The sequence below is a fragment of the Bufo gargarizans genome, chromosome 3, assembly GCF_014858855.1.
Source record: "Bufo gargarizans isolate SCDJY-AF-19 chromosome 3, ASM1485885v1, whole genome shotgun sequence".
Taxonomy (NCBI): Eukaryota; Metazoa; Chordata; class Amphibia; order Anura; family Bufonidae; genus Bufo; species Bufo gargarizans.
In genome coordinates this window covers 331,636,573-331,648,687 of record NC_058082.1, presented here as the reverse complement: position 1 = coordinate 331,648,687, position 12,115 = coordinate 331,636,573, and positions in this window count along the sequence as shown.

Genomic DNA, 12,115 nt, shown 5'->3' with positions numbered 1-12,115 from the left:
GGGGGCTCATCATCACTAGATGATGAGGAGGACGCGGATGACGAGAGGAAAGTGGGGTTATCCTCGTCCTCACTGGGGCTCTCGGAATCGGAGGCAAGCAGGGCGTATGCCTCCCTGGCCAAGAACATCTGGCAGGCCATAGGGGAGTGTGTGTGTGCATGTGTGGAAAACTTTATTTAGTGTGCGTGTGTGTGGGGGCACGGGTGTTCGCATACTTACCCTAAACCTAAAAAAAAAACTAAATAAAAAAAAGCCCCCCAAAAATGTGAAAAAAAAGTAAAAAGATTCAAACTCGCTGATCAGCGGCGGGGTGGGCGATGCGCTAACAGTGGCCAGACGCTAAGAGTGCCGGCCACAGTCAGCGTATGCACACACAAAAAAAAAGTGCTTGCACCCCAGAAAATGTGTGGATGGGGTTGAGGGGGGCAAGCTGCAGCACCCCTGGGAAAGGGGGGTCTAGGGTCACACAGCTGAGTGTCAGTGTGGACCCCAGACACCCGATCAGGGTAGTGCAAAAATAAAACTTTTTTTTTTTTATTCCCACTAAACTTTCCCTGACTATCCCTGTCTAATCTAAGCTCTGCCTAACCTGTCCCTAGGTACCTTTTTAGTGCCAGATGGCACTATGGTGGTTCATTGGGGGTTCTGGGCTCAGGAGCTGAACGACGGGCTGCTCTCTCTCACTCCAGGAAGCAATGTGGAGGAGAGCAGAGCTGGGGGAAGTTAACCCCCGCCTGCCTGTCCAGCCAATCGGAAGCAATCCTGAGAGGTGATGTCACCATCACCTCTCAGGATCTAAGGATGGTGATTGGTGGTGTATTATCACATCACCGATCACCATCCTATTCTGGGCAATCGGGTCACCAGAGACCCGAATAACTCGGAAACGCAGCAAACCGCAGGACTGAATTGACCTGCGGTTTGCTGCGATCGCCGATACAGGGGGGGTCACAGGACCCCCCTCGGCATTGTCACAGAGTGCCTGCTGAATGATTTCAGCAGGCTCTCTGTTCAGATCCTCGTGCGGCGGTGATCGGAAATACACAGGGCTTACCTGTACGCCCTCTGTCCTTAAGTACTGGTCCATCAGGGCGTACAGGTACGCCCTGTGTCCACAAGAGGCTAAAGTTTGCGATTCGATTATTCGTGCCCAACACTAGTAAAGTCCACCTAATAATTTTAATGGCATAAATTGTAAGTGTAGTAATTATTGCCTTATTTATATTATTGGCTTATTTATTATATTATATATAGTTTGGTATATTATCTATTTTATGTAATAGGAAATTGTATAATTTTAAGAAAATTTATAATTTTCATTTATAAAAACAATTGCCCAAAATTAAAAAAAATAGCAATTTTCTAAATTTGCATTTCTCTGCTTTTAAAACAGATAGTGATAACAGCTAAAATAGTTATTACTTTACATTTCCCATATGTCTACTTCATGTTTGGATCATTCTGTTAATGACATTTTGTTTATTTGGGACGTAAGAAGGCTTAGAAGCGTTTAGCAAATCTTGAAATTTTTCTTAAAATTTCCAAAACCCACTTTTTAAGGACCTGTTCAGGTCTGAAGTCACTTTGTTAGGCTTACATAATAGAAACAACCCATAAATGGTCCCATTTTAGAAACTACACCCCTCAAGGTATTTAAAGAGGACCTTTCACCTGAAAATGAAAGTTAAACTAAAGATATAGCCTTACTTACATGCCCCCCTCGTGAGATTCTCGAGAACTGGAGCGATTTCATCCATCCGGAGCCGGCGCCATCTCGAGAGAACTGGAGCGTCTTCTCCCTGGCTAAGAGAGAAGAATGACACGCCCGGGAGAACTTTTGAAGGCCCGCCCAGTTGAGCCGAATGGCTCATTAGCATACAAGGCGGCAAATATTCCGGGGGGCAGCGCAGACCAACGGGGGCGCTGATTGAAAAATGAATGACTGAATAAGCAATACCAGGGGCATGTAAGTAAGGCTATATCTTTAGTTTATCTTTCATTTTCAGGTGAAAGGTCCTCTCCAAAAAAGTGACCCCGCTTTGGAAACTGGGGGAAAAGGTGGCAGTTTTGTTGGTACTATTTTAGGGTACATATGATTTTTGGTTGCTCTATATTACACTTTTTGTGAAACATAGAAACATAGAAACATAGAATGTGTCGGCAGATAAGAACCATTTGGCCCATCTAGTCTGCCCAATATATCTGAATCCTATGAATAGCCCCGGCCCTATCTTATATGAAGGATGGCCTTATGCCTATCCCATGCATGCTTAAACTCCTTCACTGTATTTGCAGCTACCACTTCTGCAGGAAGGCTATTCCATGCATCCACTACCCTCTCAGTAAAGAAATACTTCCTTATATTACTTTTAAACCTTTGCCCCTCTAATTTAAAACTGTGTCCTCTTGTGACTATTTCCCCCCTTAGGGGGAAATAGTCACAAGACAAGGTAAGGCTCCTTTCACACCTGCGTTCAGGTGTCCGCTCGTGAGCTCCGTTTGAAGGGGCTCACAAGCGGCCCTGAATAGGGATGAGCGAACTCGAACTGTATAGTTCGGGTTCGTACCGAATTTTGGGGTGTCCGTGACACGGACCCGAACCCGGACATTTTCGTAAAAGTCCGGGTTCGGGTTCGGTGTTCGTCGCTTTCTTGGCGCTTTTGTGACGCTTTCTTGGCGCTTTTTGAAAGGCTGCAAAGCAGCCAATCAACAAGCGTCATACTACTTGCCACAAGAGGCCGTCACAGCCATGCCTACTATTGGCATGGCTGTGATTGGCCAGAGCACCATGTGACCCAGCCTCTATTTAAGCTGGAGTCACATAGCGCCGCCCGTCACTCTGCTCTGATTAGCGTAGGGAGAGGTTGCGGATGCGACAGTAGGGCGAGATTAGGCAGATTAACTCCTCCAAAGGACTTCACTTGATTAATCGATCGATCTGCAGCTGTGCATCATTGAGCTGCTGAAATTCAAATGCTGACTCACTGTTTTTAGGCTGCCCAGACCGTTTGTCAGTCACTTTTTTCTGGGGTGATCGGCGGCCATTTTGTGTCTTGTGCGGTGCTGAGACCGAGTGCATCCAAGCTGCGACCAAGTGCATTTAACCCTCAATGGTGTGGTTGTTTTTTGGCTAAAGCCTACATCAGGGTGAAGCTGTCACACCAAGTGCATTTAACCAGCAATAGTCTGTTCATTTTTTGGCCATATACTAAATCAGGGGCAAGCTGCGCCTGTCACCAAGTGCATTTAACCCTCAATGGTGTGGTTGTTTTTTGGCTAAAGCCTACATCAGGGTGAAGCTGTCACACCAAGTGCATTTAACCAGCAATAGTCTGTTTATTTTTTGGCCATATACTACATCAGGGGCAAGCTGCGCCCGTCACCAAGTGCATTTAACCCTCAGTAGTGTGGTTCGTCAAGCTGTGACACCAAGTGCATTTAACCAGCAATAGTCTGTTCATTTTTTGGCCATATACTACATCAGGGGCAAGCTGCGCCCGTCACAAAGTGCATTTAACCCTCAGTAGTGTGGTTGGTCAAGCTGTCACACCAAGTGCATTTAACCAGCAATAGTCTGTTCATTTTTTGGCCATATACTAAATCAGGGGCAAGCTGCGCCCGTCACCAAGTGCATTTAACCAGCAATAGTCTGTTCATTTTTTGGCCATATACTACATCAGGGGCAAGCTGCGCCCGTCACCAAGTGCATTTAACCCTCAGTAGTGTGGTTGGTCAAGCTATCACACCAAGTGCATTTAACCAGCAATAGTCTGTTCATTTTTTGGCCATATAATAAATCAGGGGCAAGCTGCGCCCGTCACCAAGTGCATTTAACCAGCAATAGTCTGTTCATTTTTTGGCCATATACTACATCAGGGGCAAGCTGCGCCCGTCACCAAGTGCATTTAACCCTCAGTAGTGTGGTTGGTCAAGCTATCACACCAAGTGCATTTAACCAGCAATAGTCTGTTCATTTTTTGGCCATATACTAAATCAGGGGCAAGCTGCGCCCGTCACCAAGTGCATTTAACCAGCAATAGTCTGTTCATTTTTTGGCCATATACTACATCAGGGGCAAGCTGCGCCCGTCACCAAGTGCATTTAACCCTCAGTAGTGTGGTTCGTCAAGCTGTGACACCAAGTGCATTTAACCAGCAATAGTCTGTTCATTTTATGGCCATATACTACATCAGGGGCAAGCTGCGCCTGTCACCAAGTGCATTTAACCCTCAGTAGTGTGGTTGGTCAAGCTATCACACCAAGTGCATTTAACCAGCAATAGTCTGTTCATTTCTTGGCCATATACTAAATCAGGGGCAAGCTGCGCCCGTCACCAAGTGCATTTAACCAGCAATAGTCTGTTCATTTTTTGGCCATATACTACATCAGGGGCAAGCTGCGCCCGTCACCAAGTGCATTTAACCCTCAGTAGTGTGGTTGGTCAAGCTATCACACCAAGTGCATTTAACCAGCAATAGTCTGTTCATTTTTTGGCCATATACTAAATCAGGGGCAAGCTGCGCCCGTCACCAAGTGCATTTAACCAGCAATAGTCTGTTCATTTTTTGGCCATATACTACATCAGGGGCAAGCTGCGCCCGTCACCAAGTGCATTTAACCCTCAGTAGTGTGGTTGGTCAAGCTATCACACCAAGTGCATTTAACCAGCAATAGTCTGTTCATTTTTTGGCCATATACTAAATCAGGGGCAAGCTGCGCCCGTCACCAAGTGCATTTAACCAGCAATAGTCTGTTCATTTTTTGGCCATATACTACATCAGGGGCAAGCTGCGCCCGTCACCAAGTGCATTTAACCCTCAGTAGTGTGGTTGGTCAAGCTATCACACCAAGTGCATTTAACCAGCAATAGTCTGTTCATTTTTTGGCCATATACTAAATCAGGGGCAAGCTGCGCCCGTCACCAAGTGCATTTAACCAGCAATAGTCTGTTCATTTTTTGGCCATATATTACATCAGGGGCAAGCTGCGCCCGTCACCAAGTGCATTTAACCCTCAGTAGTGTGGTTCGTCAAGCTGTGACACCAAGTGCATTTAACCAGCAATAGTCTGTTCATTTTTTGGCCATATACTACATCAGGGGCAAGCTGCGCCCCCTTAACCAAGTGCATTTAACCAGCAATAGTGTGGTTATTTTTTGGCCATATCCCAGTCTAATTCTGTCACTAAATCCATACCGGTCACCCAGCGCCTAAATACTAGGCCTCAAATTTATATCCCGCTAAATCTCTCGTTACCGCTGTCCTGTTGTGGCTGGGAAAGTTATTTAGTGTCCGTCAAAGCACATTTTTTGTTCTGGGTTGAAGTACAATTCCCAATTTAGCAATTTCATAATTTAGTGGTTCCTGCTATATCAGAGCTATTTGAAATCTATCCCTAAAAGGGTATATAATATTCAAGGTGCACATAGGGTCATTCAGAATAACTTCACACACACGCTACTGTGCATTTCCAAGTCTAATTCTGTCGCTAAATCCATACCGGTCACCCAGCGCCTAAATACTAGGCCTCAAATTTATATCCCGCTAAATCTCTCGTTACCGCTGTCCTGTTGTGGCTGGGAAAGTTATTTAGTGTCCGTCAAAGCACATTTTTTGTTCTGGGTTGAAGTACAATTCCCAATTTAGCAATTTCATAATTTAGTGGTTCCTGCTATATCAGAGCTATTTGAAATCTATCCCTAAAAGGGTATATAATATTCAAGGTGCACATAGGGTCATTCAGAATAACTTCACACACACGCTACTGTGCATTTCCAAGTCTAATTCTGTCGCTAAATCCATACCGGTCACCCAGCGCCTAAATACTAGGCCTCAAATTTATATCCCGCTAAATCTCTCGTTACCGCTGTCCTGTTGTGGCTGGGAAAGTTATTTAGTGTCCGTCAAAGCACATTTTTTGTTCTGGGTTGAAGTACAATTCCCAATTTAGCAATTTCATAATTTAGTGGTTCCTGCTATATCAGAGCTATTTGAAATCTATCCCTAAAAGGGTATATAATATTCAAGGTGCACATAGGGTCATTCAGAATAACTTCACACACACGCTACTGTGCATTTCCAAGTCTAATTCTGTCGCTAAATCCATACCGGTCACCCAGCGCCTAAATACTAGGCCTCAAATTTATATCCCGCTAAATCTCTCGTTACCGCTGTCCTGTTGTGGCTGGGAAAGTTATTTAGTGTCCGTCAAAGCACATTTTTTGTTCTGGGTTGAAGTACAATTCCCAATTTAGCAATTTCATAATTTAGTGGTTCCTGCTATATCAGAGCTATTTGAAATCTATCCCTAAAAGGGTATATAATATTCAAGGTGCACATAGGGTCATTCAGAATAACTTCACACACACGCTACTGTGCATTTCCAAGTCTAATTCTGTTAGTAAATCCATACCGGTCACCCAGCGCCTAAATACTAGGCCTCAAATTTATATCCCGCTGAATTTGAATACAATACATTGGGCCAAATAATATTTTTGTTGTTGTGGTGAACCATAACAATGAGAAAAACATCTAGTAAGGGACGCGGACGTGGACATGGTCGTGGTGGTGTTAGTGGACCCTCTGGTGCTGGGAGAGGACGTGGCCGTTCTGCCACATCCACACGTCCTAGTGTACCAACTACCTCAGGTCCCAGTAGCCGCCAGAATTTACAGCGATATATGGTGGGGCCCAATGCCGTTCTAAGGATGGTAAGGCCTGAGCAGGTACAGGCATTAGTCAATTGGGTGGCCGACAGTGGATCCAGCACGTTCACATTATCTCCCACCCAGTCTTCTGCAGAAAGCGCACAGATGGCGCCTGAAAACCAACCCCATCAGTCTGTCACATCACCCCCATGCATACCAGGGAAACTGTCTCAGCCTCAAGTTATGCAGCAGTCTCTTATGCTGTTTGAAGACTCCGCTGGCAGGGTTTCCCAAGGGCATCCACCTAGCCCTTCCCCAGCGGTGAAAGATATAGAATGCACTGACGCACAACCACTTATGTTTCCTGATGATGAGGACATGGGAATACCACCTCAGCATGTCTCTGATGATGACGAAACACAGGTGCCAACTGCTGCGTCTTTCTGCAGTGTGCAGACTGAACAGGAGGTCAGGGATCAAGACTGGGTGGAAGACGATGCAGGGGATGATGAGGTCCTAGACCCCACATGGAATGAAGGTCGTGCCACTGACTTTCACAGTTCGGAGGAAGAGGCAGTGGTGAGACCGAGCCAACAGCGTAGCAAAAGAGGGAGCAGTGGGCAAAAGCAGAACACCCGCCGCCAAGAGACTCCGCCTGCTACTGCCCGCCGCCATCTGGGACCGAGCACCCCAAAGGCAGCTTCAAGGAGTTCCCTGGCATGGCACTTCTTCAAACAATGTGCTGACGACAAGACCCGAGTGGTTTGCACGCTGTGCCATCAGAGCCTTAAGCGAGGCATTAACGTTCTGAACCTGAGCACAACCTGCATGACCAGGCACCTGCATGCAAAGCATGAACTGCAGTGGAGTAAACACCTTAAAACCAAGGAAGTCACTCAGGCTCCCCCTGCTAGCTCTTCTGCTGCTGCCGCCTCGGCCTCTTCTGCTGCTGCCGCCTCGGCCTCTTCCTCCGCCTCTGGAGGAACGTTGGCACCTGCCGCCCAGCAAACAGGGGATGTACCACCAACACCACCACCACCACCTCCGTCACCAAGCGTCTCAACCATGTCACAGGGCAGCGTTCAGCTCTCCATCTCACAAACATTTGAGAGAAAGCGTAAATTCCCACCTAGCCACCCTCGATCCCTGGCCCTGAATGCCAGCATTTCTAAACTACTGGCCTATGAAATGCTGTCATTTAGGCTGGTGGACACAGACAGCTTCAAACAGCTCATGTCGCTTGCTGTCCCACAGTATGTTGTTCCCAGCCGCCACTACTTCTCCAAGAGAGCCGTGCCTTCCCTGCACAACCAAGTATCCGATAAAATCAAGTGTGCACTGCGCAACGCCATCTGTGGCAAGGTCCACCTAACCACAGATATGTGGACCAGTAAGCACGGCCAGGGACGCTATATCTCCCTAACTGCACACTGGGTAAATGTAGTGGCAGCTGGGCCCCAGGCGGAGAGCTGTTTGGCGCACGTCCTTCCGCCGCCAAGGATCGCAGGGCAACATTCTTTGCCTCCTGTTGCCACCTCCTCCTTCTCGGCTTCCTCCTCCTCTTCTTCCACCTGCTCATCCAGTCAGCCACACACCTTCACCACCAACTTCAGCACAGCCCGGGGTAAACGTCAGCAGGCCATTCTGAAACTCATATGTTTGGGGGACAGGCCCCACACCACACAGGATTTGTGGCGGGGTATAGAACAACAGACCGACGAGTGGTTGCTGCCGGTGAGCCTCAAGCCCGGCCTGGTGGTGTGCGATAATGGGCGAAATCTCGTTGCAGCTCTGGGACTAGCCAATTTGACGCACATCCCTTGCTTGGCGCATGTGCTGAATTTGGTGGTGCAGAAGTTCATTCACAACTACCCCGACATGTCAGAGCTGCTGCATAAAGTGCGGGCCGTCTGTTCGCGCTTCCGGCGTTCACATCCTGCTGCTGCTCGCCTGTCTGCGCTACAGCGTAACTTCGGCCTTCCCGCTCACCGCCTCATATGCGACGTGCCCACCAGGTGGAACTCCACCTTGCACATGCTGGACAGACTGTGCGAGCAGCAGCAGGCCATAGTGGAGTTTCAGCTGCAGCACGCACGGGTCAGTCGCACTACAGAACAGCACCACTTCACCACCAATGACTGGGCCTCCATGCGAGACCTGTGTGCCCTGTTGCGCTGTTTCGAGTACTCCACCAACATGGCCAGTGGCGATGACGCCGTTATCAGCGTTACAATACCACTTCTATGTCTCCTTGAGAAAACACTTAGGGCGATGATGCAAGAGGAGGTGGCCCAGGAGGAGGAGGAGGAGGAGGAGGAGGAAGAGGGGTCATTTTTAGCACTTTCAGGCCAGTCTCTTCGAAGTGACTCAGAGGGAGGTTTTTGGCAACAGCAGAGGCCAGGTACAAATGTGGCCAGACAGGGCCCACTACTGGAGGACGAGGAGGACGAGGATGAGGAGGAGGTGGAGGAGGATGAGGATGAAGCATGGTCACAGCGGGGTGGCACCCAACGCAGCTCGGGTCCATCACTGGTGCGTGGCTGGGGGGAAAGGCAGGACGATGACGATACGCCTCCCACAGAGGACAGCTTGTCCTTACCCCTGGGCAGCCTGGCACACATGAGCGACTACATGCTGCAGTGCCTGCGCAACGACAGCAGAGTTGCCCACATTTTAACCTGTGCGGACTACTGGGTTGCCACCCTGCTGGATCCACGCTACAAAGACAATGTGCCCACCTTACTTCCTGCACTGGAGCGTGATAGGAAGATGCGCGAGTACAAGCGCACGTTGGTAGACGCGCTACTGAGAGCATTCCCAAATGTCACAGGGGAACAAGTGGAAGCCCAAGGCCAAGGCAGAGGAGGAGCAAGAGGTCGCCAAGGCAGCTGTGTCAATGCCAGCTCCTTTGAGGGCAGGGTTAGCATGGCAGAGATGTGGAAAACTTTTGTCAACACGCCACAGCTAACTGCACCACCACCTGATACGCAACGTGTTAGCAGGAGGCAACATTTCACTAACATGGTGGAACAGTACGTGTGCACACCCCTCCACGTACTGACTGATGGTTCGGCCCCATTCAACTTCTGGGTCTCTAAATTGTCCACGTGGCCAGAGCTAGCCTTTTATGCCTTGGAGGTGCTGGCCTGCCCGGCGGCCAGCGTTTTGTCTGAACGTGTATTCAGCACGGCAGGGGGCGTCATTACAGACAAACGCAGCCGCCTGTCTACAGCCAATGTGGACAAGCTGACGTTCATAAAAATGAATCAGGCATGGATCCCACAGGATCTGTCCGTCCCTTGTCCAGATTAGACATTAACTACCTCCCCTTAACCATATATTATTGGACTCCAGGGCACTTCCTCATTCAATCCTATTTTTATTTTTATTTTACCATTATATTGCGAGGCTACCCAAAGTTGAATGAACCTCTCCTGTGTCTGGGTGCCGGGGCCTAAATATATGCCAATGGACTGTTCCAATGTTGGGTGACGTGAAGCCTGATTCTCTGCTATGACATGCAGAATGATTCTCTGCTGACATGAAGCCAGATTGTCTGTTACGGGACCTCTCTCCTCTGCCTGTGTGTGTGCTGGGCCTAAATATATGCCAATGGACTGTTGCAGTGGTGGCTGACGTGAAGCCTCATTCTCTGCTATGACATGCAGACTGATTCTCTGCTGACATGAAGCCAGATTCTCTGTTACGAGACCTCCCTCCTCTGCCTGGGTGCTGGGCCTAAATATATGCCAATGGACTGTTGCAGTGGTGGCTGACGTGAAGCCTCATTCTCTGCTATGACATGCAGACTGATTCTCTGCTGACATGAAGCCAGATTCTCTGTTACGGGACCTCTCTCCTCTGCCTGTGTGTGTGCTGGGCCTAAATATATGCCAATGGACTGTTGCAGTGGTGGCTGACGTGAAGCCTCATTCTCTGCTATGACATGCAGACTAATTCTCTGCTGACATGAAGACAGATTCTCTGTTACGGGACCTCTCTCCTCTGCCTGTGTGTGTGCTGGGCCTAAATATATGCCAATGGACTGTTGCAGTGGTGGCTGACGTGAAGCCTCATTCTCTGCTATGACATGCAGACTGATTCTCTGCTGACATGAAGACAGATTCTCTGTTACGGGACCTCCCTCCTCTGCCTGGGTGCTGGGCCTAAATATATGCCAATGGACTGTTGCAGTGGTGGCTGACGTGAAGCCTCATTCTCTGCTATGACATGCAGACTGATTCTCTGCTGACATGAAGCCAGATTCTCTGTTACGGGACCTCCCTCCTCTGCCTGGGTGCTGGGCCTAAATATATGCCAATGGACTGTTGCAGTGGTGGCTGACGTGAAGCCTCATTCTCTGCTATGACATGCAGACTAATTCTCTGCTGACATGAAGACAGATTCTCTGTTACGGGACCTCTCTCCTCTGCCTGTGTGTGTGCTGGGCCTAAATATATGCCAATGGACTGTTGCAGTGGTGGCTGACGTGAAGCCTCATTCTCTGCTATGACATGCAGACTGATTCTCTGCTGACATGAAGCCAGATTCTCTGTTACGAGACCTCCCTCCTCTGCCTGGGTGCTGGGCCTAAATATATGCCAATGGACTGTTGCAGTGGTGGCTGACGTGAAGCCTCATTCTCTGCTATGACATGCAGACTGATTCTCTGCTGACATGAAGCCAGATTCTCTGTTACGGGACCTCTCTCCTCTGCCTGTGTGTGTGCTGGGCCTAAATATATGCCAATGGACTGTTGCAGTGGTGGCTGACGTGAAGCCTCATTCTCTGCTATGACATGCAGACTAATTCTCTGCTGACATGAAGACAGATTCTCTGTTACGGGACCTCTCTCCTCTGCCTGTGTGTGTGCTGGGCCTAAATATATGCCAATGGACTGTTGCAGTGGTGGCTGACGTGAAGCCTCATTCTCTGCTATGACATGCAGACTGATTCTCTGCTGACATGAAGACAGATTCTCTGTTACGGGACCTCCCTCCTCTGCCTGGGTGCTGGGCCTAAATATATGCCAATGGACTGTTGCAGTGGTGGCTGACGTGAAGCCTCATTCTCTGCTATGACATGCAGACTGATTCTCTGCTGACATGAAGCCAGATTCTCTGTTACGGGACCTCCCTCCTCTGCCTGGGTGCTGGGCCTAAATATATGCCAATGGACTGTTGCAGTGGTGGCTGACGTGAAGCCTCATTCTCTGCTATGACATGCAGACTAATTCTCTGCTGACATGAAGACAGATTCTCTGTTACGGGACCTCTCTCCTCTGCCTGTGTGTGTGCTGGGCCTAAATATATGCCAATGGACTGTTGCAGTGGTGGCTGACGTGAAGCCTCATTCTCTGCTATGACATGCAGACTGATTCTCTGCTGACATGAAGACAGATTCTCTGTTACGGGACCTCTCTCCTCTGCCTGTGTGTGTGCTGGGCCTAAATATATGCCAATGGACTGT